Raw genomic sequence first — 13,720 nt, forward strand, 5'->3', positions numbered from 1 at the left:
AGATTAATTTTAGAATTTTGATGACATGTTTTAAATAGGTTAAAATCCAATCTGCACTTTGTTAGAATATATAACAAATTGGACCAAGCTATATTTCTAACAAAGACAAATCATTATTTCTTCTAGATTTTCCAGAACAAAATGTTTTCAAAGAAATTCAAAAGACTTTGAAATAAGATTCAAATTTGATTCTACAGATTTTCTAGATTTGCCAGAATATATATATATTTTAATTTTAATCATAATAAGTTTGAAGAAATATTTCACAAATATTCTTCGTCGAAAAAACAGAAGCTAAAATGAAGAATTAAATTAAAATGTATTTATTATTATTTACAATAAAAAATAAATTTACTCCAACATTGATTTAAATTGTCAGGAAAGAAGAGGAAGGAATTTAAAAGGTAAAAAGGTATATGTGTTTAAAAATCCTAAAATCATTTTTAAGGTTGTATTTTTGTCTCTAAAATTGTCTTTCTGAAAGTTATAAGAAGCAAAGTAAAAAAATAATAATGAATTTATTCAAACAAGTGAAGACCAAGTCTTTAAAATATTTTCTTGGATTTTCAAATTCTATTTGAGTTTTGTCTCTCTTAGAATTAAAAATGTCGAGCAAAGCGAGACCAGCTTGCTAGTAAATAAATAACATTTAAAAAATCGAGGCAGCTCACTGGTAAGTGCTGCTATTTGAGCTATTTTTAGAACAGGCCAGCGGGCTACTCATCTGGTCCTTACGGGCTACCTGGTGCCCGCGGGCACCGCGTTGGTGACCCCTGCCCTAAAGTATGATTCTCATTCAGAATGTTCCATCCTTCTACATATGCTAGTTGGAGTGGCAGACAACTTCATGACTGCTAAATAGCAGTTGTCAGTAATGTCACAGAAGATGCAGGATTTGCTTGAACATTGAAGTGGTGAAACTTCCTATAAGAGGACAGCTGTAGTGATGTATTCTGAACATCATAAGTTCATTTGAACTTTTTTTTTTTTTTTTAATTGGTCCTCAGTAGTCACGTACAAATTTGTGTGAATTATGCAAAATTATTTAAATTTGGTCCCCATGAACCATATGAACTCTTTTTCCCCAAGAATGATCAGCACATTACTTCATCAATCCAGAGATTTAAAGACGTGTATGGGAGAGAAAAAAGAGAAAAGAAAAAAAAAAGAAAAAAAAAAAGTTTTTAAAAAGGTATGAGCTAACTGGGCAGTGGACATTTTACCTAATTTTTTTATGCCTGCACAACCTGTAGAAAGGCTGGTCCCCACAAGTCATGATCAAAAACTTGCTACCCATTCCAAATGATAACCAGTATGTGTGTGTGTGTGTGTGTGTGTGTGTGTGTGTGTGTGTGTGTGTGTGTGTGTGTGTGTGTGTGTGTGTGTGTGTGTGTGTGTGTGTGTGTGTGTGTGTGTGTGTGTGTGTGTGTGCGTGTGTGCGTGTGTGTGTGTGTGTGTGTGTGTGTGTGTGTGTGTGCGTGTGTGCGTGTGTGTGTGTGTGTGTGCGTGGTGAAGGACAGATCCCCCGATGTTAGACGCCTTCATCATGGACAAGGCCCTGCTGGATTTCGAGGTGTCCATCGATGCAGACTGCAAGCTGCTCACGGTGGGCAAGCCGTTTGCCATTGAAGGTGCTCACGCAAACACACAACACGAACACACAAACACACAACACACAAACTTTGTATTCGTGGCGTTTATTCGGACGTCATGACATTGCAAACGTTGTCTTGTCGCCGTCTTTTTGACAAATCGTGGTTTTTATTGGTCATTTATAAATAAACTTGCAGTCCACATTGATTATTTTTGATATAATTAATCATAATTCATGTGGGATGTCAGGTACAAACACTGATGACATGTATTAAACAGGACAAGAGGCAAAGAATCAAACAGAGACAGAATGAAATTTGGCTCAATTTGAGGAGAGACGCTTGGACACTGTACCCTTGCACAGTCTCTCAGCACGCTCTGGCCAAAGATTGTACGCGTCCTCCTTTATTTGGGCTTCCCCTGACCACGTGGCAACAGCTGCTTCCAAAGGGACGTGGGTCGTAAACAGCGTTGCCTTTGGTTACAGAACAGTTCGAAAGAAAAGGTCGTAAACACTTCACAGAAAAGGTCGTAAAAGACTTAAAAAAAGAGGTTCGTAAAGGAGTTCGAAAAATCTGTGTGTGGAACTTGGGCAGATCCTGCCTTCTCTCCGCTTTGTAGTCCTTGGGTTAGAACAATATATTTCTGTTGATTACAATACAAGAAAGAAAACCGAACACCTTCATGTTGCTTCCCCCCCTACACAGTGGAGTTTTACAAGCCTTCTTCTTGGTAGGTTCAAAGGCATGTTTTTGCTTCTGGCTGGGAACTCATTCAAACACAAAGTTTTTGTGATAACTTACATAAAACTATTCGAACATGCAGTGTTCTCTTCAAGTCCGCAGTATAGCAATAAAATGTACACATTCAAATACAAATATCGCACCCCAAACTACGGCCCGTCGGTCAAATCCTGCCGTCAGCATCCACAATCTGGCCCATGTGACATCCTAAATCCTATTTTTTTTTTGTTCTTGTCTTGTTTGTACAAAACCCGAAACCAGTGAAGTTGTCACGTTGTGTAAACGGTAAATAAAAAACAGAATGCAATGACGTGCAAATCCTTTTCAACTTATATTCAATTAAATACGCTGCAAAGACAAGATATTTCATGTTCAAATTGACAAACCGGCGGCGCTTCTGGGTGTTGTTGATAAATGGCTGTGGCTTTACAAAGTAGAGTTTTAACTTGCACTTACAGATGTAGCGACCAACTGTAGTTACAGACAGTGGTTTTGAGTCCATGTGGTGATATCCTTTACGCACTGATGTGGCTTTTTGATGCCTGAGGGATCCAAGGTGTGTAATATCATGGCTTACGTGCAGTGATTTCTCCACATTCTCTCAACCTTTTGATGATATTACGGAGCGTAGATGGTGAAATCCCTCAATTCCTCGTTGAGAAATGTTGTTCTTCAACAATTTGCTCAGGCATTTGTTAACAAGTGGTGACCCTCGCCCCCGTCCTTGTTTGTGAACGACTGAGCATTTCACGGAAGCTGCTTTTATACACAATCATGGCACCCACCTGTTCCCAATTGGCCTGTTCACCTGTGGGATGTTCCAAATAAGTCTTTGATGAGCATTCCCTCAACTTTCTCACTCTTTTTTGCCACTTGTGCCAGCTTTTTTTTGAAACATTCCAAATGAGCTAATATTTGTAAAAAAATACCAAAGTTTCTGAGTGTGAACATGAAATATCTTGTCTTTGCAGTTTATTCAATTGAATATAAGTTGAAAAGGATTTGTTGTATTCTCTTTTTATTTAGCATTTACACAACGTGACAACTTCACCGCTTTTGGGTTTTGTATTTGACTTTATTAAATGTTTGGATAATATTGTGTGTTTGGTGCAGCTGGACTGGGGCAGGATGGGATAGAAAGAGGAAATAAAAAAAGAAGACAAGAAGGAAAAATTGTGGGGAGAAGACAAAAAATAAATAAAAATAGACAGGATCCCTGTACTAGACAATGTAAAAAGGTAAATAGAATTACATACAGTGTTGAACAAATATTTACAATATTTATTTTAATAATATTACACATACAAGTTGAAATGTTAAATATTTAAAAAAATATATATATATATTTTTACATTTTCCATTATTGTCCCAAATTGTTTTATATTTGAATCATCAATATTTATTTATAGATATGTATTAATTTTAGGATCTAAATAAGTTTATTTAGATCCCCCCCCCCCCCCTCTTTCCCCCATACTGACTGAAAAATTCGGGTGTATTTATTTATCTAGATCATTCCACACAGCACTCTTAGCCGGCTAATCTCTGTCCTTCCTCTTGTTAAGTGCCTTATGTTATTGCCTATTTATTACTGTCTTTCTTTTTCGCCCATTTATTATTTATTACTGTTTTTCTTATTACTTGCCGGGACCTGAGTCCAAATGTCGTACCGTACATGTGCAAATGTATACGCTATGACAAACAAAGCTGCTTTTTTGAATCCTCGAATAATTTCAATTGAATTGATTAATGGGATCAGATTATGAATAGAATAATAATTGTATTAATGTAGATTATATATATATATATATATATATGTTAACGATCTGAGCCGAGGATGTCGTTGTGGCTTGTGCAGCCCTTTGAGACACTTGTGATTAATGGCTATATAAATAAACTTTGATTTATTGATGGAACTTTGAATGATTATAATAAGTAAATATTATATTTATAGTTTTTTTAATTTAATTTTTTAAATATATCTAAAAGTAAATGAATAAACATCATATATACAAACTTATATATATATATATATATATATATATATATATGTATATGTATGTATGTATGTATGTATGTATGTATGTATGTATGTGTTTATGTATGTATGTATATATGTATATATATATATATATATATATATATATATATATATATATATATATATATATATGTATGTATGTATGTATGTATGTATGTGTTTATGTATGTATGTATATATATATATATATATATATATATATATATATATATATATATATATATATATATATATATATATATATATATATATATATATATGTATGTATGTATGTATGTATGTATGTATGTGTTTATGTGTGTATATATGTATATATATATATATATATATATATATATATATATATATATATATATATATATATATATATATATATATATATATATATATATATATATATATATATCCATCCATCCATTTTCTACCGCTTGTCCCGTTCGGGGTCGCGGGGGGTGCTGGAGCCTATCTCAGCTACAATCGGGCATCGGGCGGAAGGCAGTGTACACCCTGGACATATTCAGTAATAATGTATAAATATATATATTTATATATATATATATATATATATATATTTTTTTTTTCAACAGAAGTGTAGATAGAACATGTTAAAAGACAAAGTAAGCAGATATTAACAGTAAATAAACAAGTAGATTAATAATCCATTTTTTACAGTTTGTCCCTCATAATGTGTACAAAATAATAGGTGTATAAATGACACAATATGTTACCGCATACGTCAGCAGACTAATTAGGAGTCTTTGTTTGTTTACTTACTACTAAAAGACAAGTTGTCTAGTATGTTCAACATTTTATTTAAGGACTAAATTGTTGTTTGATTGCAATAATAAACATAAGTTTAATGTACCATAAGATTTTAATACCGGGGTCGAGCGGAAGATTCTTGAGTTCAGGAAAAAACACGGAGACTATTTCATAAATAGCCTCCGTGTTTTTTACTGATCTAATGAATATATGTATATATTTTATTTTATTTTATTTTATTTATTTTTATTGTATTTTTTTTTTTTTTTAACCAGGCTGTTCCAAAATGTAAATACTCCACTGTAGTCAAAATCGCATTAAACATGAATCAATGCTGCTTCAAATAACATCAATATTAATACATTATATAATATTAAACCTTAAGAGCTGGTGAGCAGGTGTACCTAATGGCATGACCGCCAGCCAATGCTAATAAAAAATAATAATATGGCTTCTGATTAGCAAACAATCCCTCACATACTGTACCTTTCTTACGAGAATTTCACAAGATACGGGCAACCTTCTAGCGTGTTCTCTGCCGTGAGTGAGTGATGATCCATAGCAACGCAGCGCCATAACCAGGCAGAACATGTTTCCAAATATCATATGCAATAAGAGCATCTATGACCGTATGGAAAGATTTATATCTCTCTAGATAATATATAACACCCCACAATGTGGGTCGCTGCCTTACACACACACACACACACACACACACACACACACACACACACACACACTGTACTTTACCTGCACATTATTCCTGGCAGTGTTGCGTTATGAAGCCACAGGCTGTCTTATGTTACACTATGACGTATGTGCACACACACACACACACACACACACACACACACACACACACACACACACACATAGTGGTGTGTGTGTGTGTGCATGAGTGACGTGTGAAAGCAGTGATTCACCGCATGAACTTGCACTGCGGGCTAAAAAGTACGCCTGCATCTATTATTTATCACAAAGTGCAGTCCGGAACGTGGACGCACAAATCACACTAACAACACACACATCACCTCTGCTTTGTGGCGCACAACAACACGACTTCTCCTTCTGGCTGCCTGCACCATCGCTGACAGACAGACAGACAAACAATATGCTTCGTTGTTATTTATGCTAATTGTGCCTTTTCGAGCCTCGGGGGCTAAAAGGCCCAAAATAAATCATGTTTTGCTTCTGATGAATGTTTCATCCGGGGATCATTTTTCATTTGCACACTTCGCTTTGTGGCCCTTTTACCTCGTTAGGAACCTTATTGGGTGACACTGAAATGATCATTCTTCATTAAAATAGAAGACACTGCCATATTTCTAATGATTCAAATAATAGATTGGAATAACAAGGCTTTATTTGTCTGCTTAATTGGTCTGACAAAGATGAGTCATCTTATAGGCGAGGTTGTCTTATACTCACGTTAATAAGTTGCACTAAAGCAGGGGTCACCAACCTTTTTGAAACCAAGAGCTACTTGGTAAGAAGGATGCTGAGTAAGAAGGATCACCAGGACAGAATAGGAATATCACCAAATTTTACTGAAATTTCAGGAGAACAACCTAGACCAGGGGTCACCAACCTTTTTGAAACCAAGAGCTACTTTTTGGGTGCTGATTAATGCGAAGGGCTACCAGTTTGATACACACTTAAATAAATTGCCAGAAATAGCCAATTTGCTCAATTTACCTTTAACTCTATGTTATTATTAATAATTAATGATATTTACACTTAATTGAACGGTTTAAAAGAGGAGAAAACACGGAAAAAAAATGACAATTCAATTTTGAAACATAGTTTATCTTCAATTTCAACTCTTTAAAATTCAAAATTCAACCGAGGAAAAAGAAGAGAAAAACTAGCTAACTCGAAACTTTTTGAAAAAATTAAAACAATTATTTACGGAACATCATTACTAATTTTTCCTGATTAAGATTAATTTTTGAATTTTGATGAAATGTTTTAAAAGAGGAGAAAACATGAAAAAAATGACAATTCAATTTTCAAACATAGTTTATCTTCAATTTCGACTCTCTAAAATTCAAAATTCAACCGAAAAAAAGAAGAGAAAAACTAGCTAACTCGAAACTTTTTGAAAAAATTAAAAATAATAATTTATGGAACATCATTACTAATTTTTCCTGATTAAGATTAATTTTAGAATTTTGGTGACATGTTTTAAAAGAGGAGAAAACACGAAAAAAATGACAATTCAATTTTGAAACATAGTTTACCTTCAATTTCGACTCTCTAAAATTCAAAATTCAACCGAAAAAAAGAAGAGAAAAACTAGCTAACTCGAAACTTTTTGAAAAAATTAAAAAAATTCTTTATGGAACATCATTACTAATTTTTCCTGATTAAGATTAATTTTAGAATTTTGATGACATGTTTTGAAAGAGGAGAAAACACGAAAAAAATGACAATTCAATTTTGAAACATAGTTTATCTTCAATTTCGACTCTCTAAAATTCAAAATTCAACCGAAAAAAAGAAGAGAAAAACTAGCTAACTTGAAACTTTTTGAAAAAATTAAAAAAATTCTTTATGGAACATCACTAGTAATTTTTCCTGATTAAGATTAATTTTAGAATTTTGATGACATGTTTTAAAAGAGGAGAAAACACGAAAAAAATGACAATTCAATTTTGAAACATAGTTTATCTTCCATTTCGACTCTCTAAAATTCAAAATTCAACCGAAAAAAAGAGGAGAAAAACTAGCTAACTCGAAACTTTTTGAAAAAATTAAAAAAATTATTTACGGAACATCATTAGTAATTTTTCCTGATTAAGATTAATTTTAGAATTTTGATGACATGTTTTAAAAGAGGAGAAAACACGAAAAAAATGACAATTCAATTTTGAAACATAGTTTATCTTCAATTTCGACTCTCTAAAATTCAAAATTCAACCGAAAAAAAGAAGAGAAAAACTAGCTAACTCGAAACTTTTTGAAAAAATTAAAAACATTCTTTATGGAACATCATTACTAATTTTTCCTGATTAAGATTAATTTTAGAATTTTGATGACATGTTTTAAAAGAGGAGAAAACACAAAAAAAATGACAATTAAATTTTGAAACATAGTTTATCTTCAATTTCGACTCTCTAAAATTCAAAATTCAACCGAAAAAAAGAAGAGAAAAACTAGCTAACTCGAAACTTTTTGAAAAAATTTAAAAAATAATTTATGGAACATCATTACTAAATTTTCCTGATTAAGATTAATTTTAGAATTTTGATTACATGTTTTGAAAGAGGAGAAAACACGAAAAAAATGACAATTCAATTTTGAAACATAGTTTACCTTCAATTTCGACTCTCTAAAATTCAAAATTCAACCGAAAAAAAGAAGAGAAAAACTAGCTAACTCGAAACTTTTTGAAAAAATTAAAAAAATTATTTACGGAACATCATTAGTAATTTTTCCTGATTAAGATTAATTTTAGAATTTTGATGACATGTTTTAAAAGAGGAGAAAACACGAAAAAAATGACAATTCAATTTTGAAACATAGTTTATCTTCAATTTCGACTCTCTAAAATTCAAAATTCAACCGAAAAAAAGAAGAGAAAAACTAGCTAACTCGAAACTTTTTGAAAAAATTAAAAACATTCTTTATGGAACATCATTACTAATTTTTCCTGATTAAGATTAATTTTAGAATTTTGATGACATGTTTTAAAAGAGGAGAAAACACAAAAAAAATGACAATTAAATTTTGAAACATAGTTTATCTTCAATTTCGACTCTCTAAAATTCAAAATTCAACCGAAAAAAAGAAGAGAAAAACTAGCTAACTCGAAACTTTTTGAAAAAATTAAAAAAATAATTTATGGAACATCATTACTAAATTTTCCTGATTAAGATTAATTTTAGAATTTTGATGACATGTTTTGAAAGAGGAGAAAACACGAAAAAAATGTCAATTCAATTTTGAAACATAGTTTATCTTCAATTTCGACTCTCTAAAATTCAAAATTCAACCGAGAAAAAGAAGAGAAAAACTAGCTAACTCGAAACTTTTTGAAAAAATTAAAACAAGTATTTATGGAACATCATTACTAATTTTTCCTGATTAAGATTAATTTTAGAATTTTGATGACATGTTTTAAAAGAGGAGAAAACACGAAAAAAATGACAATTCAATTTTGAAACATAGTTTATCTTCAATTTCGACTCTCTAAAATTCCAAATTCAACCGAAAAAAAGAAGAGAAAAACTAGCTAACTCGAAACTTTTTGAAAAAATTAAAAAAATTCTTTATTGAACATCATTACTAATTTTTCCTGATTAAGATTAATTTTAGAATTATGATGACATGTTTTAAAAGAGGAGAAAACACAAAAAAAAAATGACAATTCAATTTTGAAACATAGTTTATCTTCAATTTCGACTCTCTAAAATTCAAAATTCAACCGAAAAAAAGAGGAGAAAAACTAGCTAACTCGAAACTTTTTGAAAAAATTAAAAACATTCTTTATGGAACATCATTACTAATGTTTCCTGATTAAGATTAATTTTAGAATTTTGATGACATGTTTTAAAAGAGGAGAAAACACGAAAAAAATGACAATTCAATTTTGAAACATAGTTTATCTTCAATTTTGACTCTCTAAAATTCAAAATTCAACCGAAAAAAAGAAGAGAAAAACTAGCTAACTCGAAACTTTATGAAAAAATTAAAAAAATTATTTACGGAACATCATTACTAATTTTTCCTGATTAAGATTAATTTTAGAATTTTGATGACATGTTTTAAAAGAGGAGAAAACACGAAAAAAATGACAATTCAATTTTGAAACATAGTTTATCTTCAATTTCGACTCTCTAAAATTCAAAATTCAACCGAAAAAAACACGAGAAAAACTAGCTAACTCGAAACTTTTTGAAAAAATTATTCACGGAACATCATTAGTAATTTTTCCTGATTAAGATTAATTTTAGAATTTTGATGACATGTTTTAAAAGAGGAGAAAACACACAAAAAAATGACAATTCAATTTTGAAACATAGTTTATCTTCAATTTCGACTCTCTAAAATTCAAAATTCAACCGAAAAAAAGAAGAGAAAAACTAGCTAACTCGAAACTTTTTGAAAAAATTAAAAAAACAATTTATGGAACATCATTACTAATTTTTCCTGATTAAGATTAATTTTAGAATTTTGATGACATGTTTTGAAAGAGGAGAAAACACGAAAAAAAATGACAATTAAATTTTGAAACATAGTTTATCTACAATTTCGACTCTCTAAAATTCAAAATTCAACCGAAAAAAAGAAGAGAAAAACTAGCTAACTCGAAACTTTTTGAAAAAATTAAAAAAATTATTTACGGAACATCATTACTAATTTTTCCTGATTAAGATTAATTTTAGAATTTTGATGACATGTTTTAAATAGGTTAAAATCCAATCTGCACTTTGTTAGAATAAATAACAAATTGGACCAAGCTATATTTCTAACAAAGACAAATCATTATTTCTTCTAGATTTTCCAGAACAAAAATTTTAAAAAGAAATTCAAAAGACTTTGAAATAAGATTTAAATTTGATTCTACAGATTTTCTAGATTTGCCAGAATATTTTTTTTGAATTTTAATCATAATAAGTTTAAAGAAATATTTCACAAATATTCTTCGTCGAAAAAACAGAAGCTAAAATGAAAAATTAAATTAAAATGTATTTATTATTCTTTACAATAAAAAAAATCAATTTACTTGAACATTGATTTAAATTGTCAGGAAAGAAGAGGAAGGAATTTAAAAGGTAAAAAGGTATATGTGTTTAAAAATCCTAAAATCATTTTCAAGTTTGGATTTTTTCTCTAAAATTGTCTTTCTGAAAGTTATAAGAAGCAAAGTAAAAAAAAATAATGAATTTATTTAAACAAGTGAAGACCAAGTCTTTAAAATATTTTCTTGGATTTTCAAATTCTATTTGAGTTTTGTCTCTCTTAGAATTACAAATGTCGGGCAAAGCGAGACCAGCTTGCTAGTAAATAAATAACATTAAAAAAAAAAATAGAGGCAGCTCACTGGTAAGTGCTGCTATTTGAGCTATTTTTAGAACAGGCCAGCGGGCTACTCATCTGGTCCTTACGGGCTACCTGGTGCCCGCGGGCACCGCGTTGGTGACCCCTGCACTAAAGTAAAAAAAAATAATTATATACCATTATGGAAGTCATGGTAATACTACATACCGTATTTTTCGGACTATAAGGCGCACTTAAAATCCTTTCATGTCCTCAAAACTCGACAGTGCGCCTTATAACCCGGTGCGCCTAACGTACAGAATCATTTTGGTTGTGCTTACCGCCCTTGAAGCTATTGCATTTGGTACATGGTGTAATGATAAGTGTGACGATTTGATTCAGAATCGATTCTTGATTCAACGCGATCTGTGTTGTTATTTGGTGTAACATTACAAAGCCCCAAAGCGGTGAAGTTGTCACGTTGTGTAAATGGTAAATAAAAAGAGAATACAACAAATCCTTTTCAACTTATATTCAATTGAATAGACTGCAAAGACAAGATATTTCATGTTCACACTGAGAAACTTCCATTTTTTTTGCAAATATCAGCTTTTTTCATACACAAATATGATCTTTATTTATATATAAATCTTACCTGTTTCCATATATGAATATCACCTTTTTCCACATGTAAATATCACCTTTTTCCATATGTAAATATCAGCTGTTTCCATATTCAAATATCAGCTTTTTCCATAAATAAATGTCACCTTTTTCAATATATGAATATCACCTTTTTCCATATATAAATATCACTTTTTTTCGTATATAAGACCAGCTTTTTGCATATACAAATATCAGTTTTTTACATATATGAATATCACCTTTTTCCATATTCAAATATCAGCTTTTTCCATAAATAAATGTCACCTTTTTCAATATATGAATATCACCTTTTTCCATATATAAGTATCACTTTTTTTCATATATAAGACCAGCTTTTTGCATATACAAATATCAGTTTTTTACATATATGAATATCACCTTTTTCCATATTCAAATATCAGCTTTTTCCATATGTAAATATCAGCTGTTTCCATATTCAAATATCAGCTTTTTCCATAAATAAATGTCACCTTTTTCAATATATGAATATCACCTTTTTCCCATATATAAATATCACTTTTTTTCATATATAAGACCAGCTTTTTGCATATACAAATATCAGCTTTTTCCATATATGAATATCACCTTTTTCCATATATAAATATAACTTTTTTCATATAAAATATCCGCTATTTCCAAATACAAAAATCTGCTTTTTTCATATATAAATATCACCTTTTTTGAACTGGAAAACGTTGTTATTTTTTGCAAATATTAGCTCATTTGGAATTGGATGCCTGCCACATGTTTCAAAAAAAGCTGGCACAAGTGGCAAAAAAGAGTGATAAAGTCGAGGAATGCTCATCAAAGACTTATTTGGAACATCCCACAGGTGAACAGGCTAATTGGGAACAGGTGGGTGCCATGATTGGGTATAAAAGCAGCTTCCGTGAAATGCTCAGTCGTTCACAAACAAGGACGGGGCGAGGGTCACCACTTGTTAACAAATGCCTGAGCAAATTGTTGAAGAACAACATTTTGCAAAGAATTTAGGGACTTCACCATCTACGCTCCGTAATATCATCAAAAGGTTCAGAGAATGTGGAGAAATCAATGCACGTAAGCCATGATATTACACACCTTGGATCCCTGAGGCTGTACTGCATCAAAAAGCCACATCGGTGTGTAAAGGATATCACCACATGGGCTCAGGAACACTTCAGAAAACCACTGTCAGTAACTACAGTTGGTCGCTACATCTGTAAGTGCAAGTTAAAACTCGACTATGCAAAGCCAAAGCCATTTATCAACAACACCCAGAAACGCCGCCGGCTTCGCTGGGCCCGAGCTCATCTAAGATGGACTGATTCAAAGTGGAAAAGTGTTCTGAGGTCTGACGAGTCCACATTTCACATTATTTTTGGAAACTGTGGACGTCGTGTCTTCTGGACTAAAGAGGAAAAGAACCATCCGGATTGTTCTAGGCGCCGGTCCAATGGACGTCGATTGGATCTAGCATAACAACCTGGAGTTGTCTTTATTTTTAAGTTATCATGCCATGATTTGACCATTACGGCCCACTTGGGAATAGATTGTCCTCCAAAGAAAGAAGTTAGACACCCTCGGTCTGTACCTTGCACACCTCATCCACGTTCCAGCAGAAAGGAAGCAGATATTGGCAAGAACAACAAAGTGTTCCGAGGTCTCATTTGGCCTCACTGCGGAGCCAGCGATAAAAGAGAGTGGCCTAATCAGGACAAACCTTCACCTCGACGAAGAGCGGTGGAGGGAGGTTAGCGACATGGACACGGGAGGAATTAATGGAATGATTTGTAGTCCGGAAGCGGAGGATTAGGTGTTCCTCTGAGGTCTGATGACAGCCCATTAATAATCTTGCAAGCGGCAGACGCTCACGGACAAACTCGGAGGGCTGGCCGACGCTCCTGGCGAGACGTTTGGTCAGGCCGCTCACGTCCGTCCTTTTCTTGTGCGT

The sequence above is a fragment of the Entelurus aequoreus genome, linkage group LG03 (genome assembly GCF_033978785.1).
Source record: "Entelurus aequoreus isolate RoL-2023_Sb linkage group LG03, RoL_Eaeq_v1.1, whole genome shotgun sequence".
Classification (NCBI taxonomy): Eukaryota; Metazoa; Chordata; class Actinopteri; order Syngnathiformes; family Syngnathidae; genus Entelurus; species Entelurus aequoreus.